The 6,000-nt window shown below is 44.2% G+C and overlaps 1 long non-coding RNA gene across 1 annotated transcript; it reads left to right on the forward strand.

Annotated features, from left to right (window-relative positions):
* The first annotated feature begins 3,018 nt into the window (after nucleotides 1-3,018).
* On the forward strand, nucleotides 3,019-5,996 carry LOC130370234 (uncharacterized). Its single transcript, XR_008892992.1, has 3 exons — nucleotides 3,019-3,089; nucleotides 4,264-4,343; nucleotides 5,943-5,996. It is a non-coding gene; the product is annotated as an uncharacterized LOC130370234 (long non-coding RNA).
* Nucleotides 5,997-6,000: the final 4 nt, after the last annotated feature.

Consider the following 6,000-nt stretch of genomic DNA (forward strand, 5'->3'; position numbering starts at 1 on the left):
AATAGTAAGCCATTCCTTTTACGCTCAGCATAAGATATGCAAACAACTCCAAACCCTAACCAAAACAGGTTTTGTTCAGGGAAGACTAATCCTCTCAACAGTCTGTCTCTAAAATGTTGTGAGTGAGTGAGTGAGTGAGTGAGTGAGCGAGCGAGTGAGTGAGTGAGTGAGTGAGCGAGCGAGCGAGCGAGTGAGTGAGTGAGCGAGCGAGTAAGATTGTGTGTGAATCACGAGGTGCATGATTCCATTCACAACAACATTAGCCCCTCTGTCTCCCCCCCCCCCCCCCCCCCCCCATTAGCCTTATGTGTCTCCCCTATGCTTCCTTGACCTCATTCACTCAAGTGCAACATTCTCCATCCGGTCCCATAGACTCAAGTCTGAGACAAAGATTAGGTCAGTGGGCCAAACTCATTCACTCCAGCCAGAAAATGCACTACTGGATCAATGAGGGGAAGGATGCCGTTTAAGCCCGACCGTGACACGTGATCACACTCACTCTCTCTCTCACTCACACACACACACACACACACACACACACACACACACACACACACACACACACACACACACACACACACACACACACACACACACACACACACACACACACACACACACACACACACACACACAAATGAACCTCCAAGATCTAGCCTAAGCACTTAAGATCTTACCCACATCCCTAACCCTGATTGTGTATGTATGTGTGTATGTATGTTAATGGGTGGGGTCTTTAGGAGGAAGCCCCTTCCTGGTGACGTAATGCGCGACTGGAAATAGTGTGTGTGTGTGTGTGTGTGTGTGTGTGTGTGTGTGTGTGTGTGTGTGTGTGTGTGTGTGTGATATATCAAGGTTGGCCAGGAACTCGCCGAGGAAGAGGAAGGTGTGTCGGGGACAGAAAACGACATATTGGCCCTGTCTAAACCAAAATACCATTGGTTCAGGAAAAACCTCACGAATGGTTGTCAGTATACTTAACAATGGACGTTATGTACTGAAGACCAATGTTAATGATGCCTATTTAGTTTAACACCACGTCTCGTGGTTTAGTGTAATGAATAACGTGTTATGATTGAGTCAGGAACTTGCTGGGAGAAAAGGAAAGCTGTGGGCTTGAAGCCAGGCTAACAGATGTCATATATCGGTAGAGCTGCTGTTCCAATACATGATCTACTGGTCGCCACCTGTCAAAACCCCTAAAGTTGGAGAAAGGCAGTAAGGTTAGACACTCACCGAGATCCAATGGGTCATTGATGTCCTCTTTTATTTATCCCACCATAGTAGCTCACCAAACGCGTTCGGAATCATTCACAACATTGTGTTTTTCGCTTCAACTCCTCCTTCGATCACCAACCCCGCTACCACGTTAACTTCTTCCGTTCCACAGAAAGCGAAAAGTAGAATCGCCCCGTCTGCACTTTAGGGAAAACCCAGAGCCAGCGCTATCGTATCGTCCTAAACGCGATTAATCCACGCACGCTTGCTTTCGGTATTCCGTGTTGTCTCCCTGGCCGACGCGATGTCTGCTGTGAACCCATGACCGGGATCATCCGTCGTTACGTGTTCTTTGTTACCAGCATGTGTGATGCGAGCCAGACCACAGCACCCAGTACCCCTCCTCCTCCTCCTCCTCCTCCTCCTCCTGCTGTTGCTGCTGCTGCTACCTCTCTCCACCCTTTTCCCACCATTGCTAGATTGCACGGCCACCAGGCCGGGCATTTATATCCCTACACATCAGTCTTTTTGTATTGTCGAGCACTTTTCGGGTCCACTTGATCAATAAACTACGATTTCTTTAACCCAATGATGTGGGTGTAACAAGACAACAAGGCTGGAGGAGAGGTCTGGAGAAGGATCCAAACAGGTGCACACAGCGGGGATGGAGGCGTGGTCTGCCGTGGATGTATGGAGTCCACACGTTGGCCCCCCCATGTCCCCAGTCTAGTTGCATCTTTAGCGTTTTAGTGCCGCCCAGCGTCTGGTCAGGGGATAGACGCATAACCTCTCCGCTTGACAGCAGCCGAGATTTACTGCGCTGTAAAAAATTAGAATGTATGGAAGCCCGTTTCCGCCACGTAAAAGAAAAAAAATACAGGTCACAGCTCATTATTTTGAGATAGTATCTCACTATTTTGAGATAGTATCTCGTTATTTTGAGATAGTATCTCGTTATTTTGACATAGTATCTCGTTATTTTGAGATAGTATCTCATTATAAAGAGATAGTATCTCATTATAATGAGATACTATCTCATTATAATGAGATAGTATCTCAAAATAACGAGATGCTATCTCAAAATAACGAGATGCTATCTCAAAATAATGAGATAATGAGTCTGGTCCTGTTGAGAAGTTATCTCATTATAATGAGATAGTATCTCAAAATAATGAGATACTATCTCAAAATAACGAGATACTATCTCAAAATAATGAGATACTATGTCAAAATAACGAGATACTATCTCAAAATAACGAGATACTATCTCAAAATAATGAGATACTATCTCAAAATAATGAGTTGTGACCTGCATTTTTTTTCTTTTACGTGGCGGAAACGGGTTTCCATAAGAATGAACATAAAGAAAAAAAAAAAAAAGGAAAGCTCAATGGAAACCTGCTGTATTAAAACAACCAGTTGTATTGGTGACGCACTGCTGATACAGTATACGTTTTGAGGAAAATAGTAAAAGCAACTCAGAGGCTGGTTTCAGCAAAGCATTGTTGCGGCTATTATGAATGAGAAGTAGACCCGGACAGTTTGACGGACGTGCTAAGTTGCCAAATGTGCCCAGTAAACAATATGACCAATGGTTCAATAATTTGGGGCAAGGTATACAGATGATTTTGATTTGATACATCGAGCAACGCAACAGCCAGCAGCGAACATCAAAACTCGGATCTAGTTTACTTGGATGCTTGCGCAACGATACTGCGGCATTTGCTCCCTCCGTGAGTCACAGCGCGCGTGGTGTCCCTCCGCGGCGGAGGAAATGGCCCTAGACCAATCACATCTGTGCTGAAGGAGAGCGTGTGTTTACACCATCACCTGTCAAACAGAGAAGCCCTGCTTTATTTTCATTCTGTAAGGTAAAATATCCTATATTTCTATTCATCAACAGTTTACAGTACTCTCTTGTATATTGCAGACCATGAACGTAGATATTGAGAGGAAAATATAAAAAGCTTGTGTCAGCGAGGTACGCGCCGTCTAGCTAGCTAGCCCTAGCTGTGGCTTGTCGGGTTGTTTTCTAGCCGATTGTGTGCATGCCTCCGGCTGTTATCATCACAGTCTGGACGGGTCTGCTCCCGGTGCGCGTTTGTATGCATTGCAAACAAACACGTATGTGTTCTGAGGATGGGGGTGGTTGCGGTGCGGTTGGTTTGGAGGGGGGGGGGGGGGGTTTGTTGATGTTATCCCCGCCGCCCCCACCCCCACCACCACCACCACCACCACCACCCTCCATCCCTAACCTGCTGGGTTCACAATACACATTCGCTTGAAGCAGCTATCACACAGCTAGGGTGCTGGAAGTGATGCACGCATAGAGTCGTTCAGCAGTGCTGAACGACTCTACGACTCTACCGACGATCTTGATGTTTTGTTGACAACACACTGTGCATGCTCAATGGATTCAGCTATCAACTAAAAGTTAACTACATCAGACAAACCCAGTCCCAGACACAGCCCTTTCTTCGTATACAACAGGGTTGTTTGCAGTTCATATTGCCCGAGGTGCCAATTACTGCTGTTCTTTGGGTCCGCAGAGACAGTGATGTCTCTAACGTTGGCTTGTGTGATAAGCGCTGGTGTTGCGCGCCTGTGTGTATTTTCGGCTCCCCCCCCCCTCCCACCAACACACACACGCAAACGCACACACACACACACACACACACACACACACACACACACACACACACACACACACACACACACACACACACACACACACACACACACACACAGTGAAGCCCACTTCCAGGTACCAGGGGCAGAATTTTCCTGGGGGATGCATCTCCATTCTGTGGAATACATGTGTTTCTGTACTCGGTGCTTCGATACAAGTGCCTCCTCACCTCCACGTTGTTATTACCAGGTTACAGAAAGAAATGTAATCAACAAGAGACGATGATATGAGGGAGTGAAGGAGGAAAAGTGGGAATAGCAAGGAAAGAACTAATCGTTAGCTGTAATCTTCAATGCTGGAAGTTGGGCTGTACTGGACACTTTATCAGTTTATGTCTCTTATGTTTATGCCTACAGGACCAGAAAAAACGGCTCACACTGAAGCGACTACGGTAGCTATCAACTGGACGGACTCTCTGGCCATCGACCATTTGCAGGTAAACTTGTAAGCTTGCTAAACCAATATTTATCCACTGTTCAGCTTGAAGCTATTCAAATTATATTTGTCTGCTTTGCATTCAATAGGATGGATTGGTTTACCTTTGGTTCTATGTGGTAGTTGGATTACCAACTCTCCTTCTCTCTCTAACGTCGATAATTGATTTGCAAAGGATGGACATGAACAAAGTTTGATATTTAGGTTGGTTCACAAATCCTTCAGAAAACGATGGCTTCTGTTAATTAGTTAGAAATGTAATACTTAACCAAACAAAACAAATTTCATGTTTGCAATCAAGACTCCTTTACATATTATAAGTATAAAAACAATAATCACAACATAATAAGCGTTGTTTAAAATACTGCGGGTAATATTAAGTTAATGCTTTAATTTAATTTAGACAATATACGCCTACAGCAGGCAAAATAAATGCTTGTATCCCTGCTTTGTAGACTGTGCCAAAGTATACAGAAAAACAACTATAAAACCAGATACTTAAGAAAATGGGTACAAAAATATTAACCAGAAGTGAATAATAGCAATTAACCGTAATTGGTTATGTAATCCTGCATGAAAACAAAGCAAACAAGAGCTGTGTTTTAAAGTGTACGAACCATTTGTGTACTATTCTGCCATTTATTTGTACTCCTCTTGTGTACCACCGGTCCCGAGTGGACTACTTGTATCTGTGTATTGTTGGAGTGCTAATTGGGGTTTCTCAGGTGCAAGGTGTGTGTGTGTGTGTGTGTGTGTGTGTGTGTGTGTGTGTGTGTGTGTGTGTGTGTGTGTGTGTGCGTGTGCGTGTGCGTGCGTGCGCGTGCGTGCGTTTGTTTGCTGGAGTCACAGAGGGCAGCCGATGCTGTCCTTGACGTCCTTTGCTAGACTCAAGCCCCTCTCTAGTCCAGCACTCTAGGGATCCACACACCACTTCTCAGTCAGACACACAGAGAAATGCAGAGTTATGTTGTTGTTGAAACACATGTTTGATGTAGGGTTGAATGCTTTGTTTCTGACGCAGAGAGGCAATCTTGTTATTAAGTGTATATGTATGGGGATGCAAAAACAAATGTTGTAGACCACAAAAGAATGGGTTTTCTCCATTTATGTACTAAAACGCCAGTGCAGTGGTAATCGACAATGCTTTTAAAGATTACCCACATTGACCATTAACCCTATTCACAGACCTCTAATAGCATTTCGTCGTTTAAGTAAAGTACATTCACCAGAAATGATGCGTTTCAGAAATTCAAATAATTGCTTTGTGTATTGTTATTGCTGAATACTTTGTTTTTCTACACTTTTCTACACTGTCAGATAAAGCAAGCAAATGCCAGCCATCACTTAGGACTCGTACATAATGACATTTGCTATAATGTATGACATTTGATGGCTAACCCTTGACTAAATGACGAAACGATTCATTCATCACTCAGAAATAATTACCGTTAGACTAACTGCCGGATGAAAATATGAAATATATATACAATGATCTGACGTGTAACAATGCTCTGTAAATTGCAGGCTGGCCCCTCCTGGATTATGCCCAATAATAGTGTATCAGTAACTGTGCCTCTTATAATCTTGTGTTGCTCTCTAGCACCGGACAACGGTACCATACTCGAACCATGAGCTCAGTGGCGGTGTTGACACCAGAG

Source organism: Gadus chalcogrammus, chromosome 17, assembly GCF_026213295.1.
Source record: "Gadus chalcogrammus isolate NIFS_2021 chromosome 17, NIFS_Gcha_1.0, whole genome shotgun sequence".
Taxonomy (NCBI): Eukaryota; Metazoa; Chordata; class Actinopteri; order Gadiformes; family Gadidae; genus Gadus; species Gadus chalcogrammus.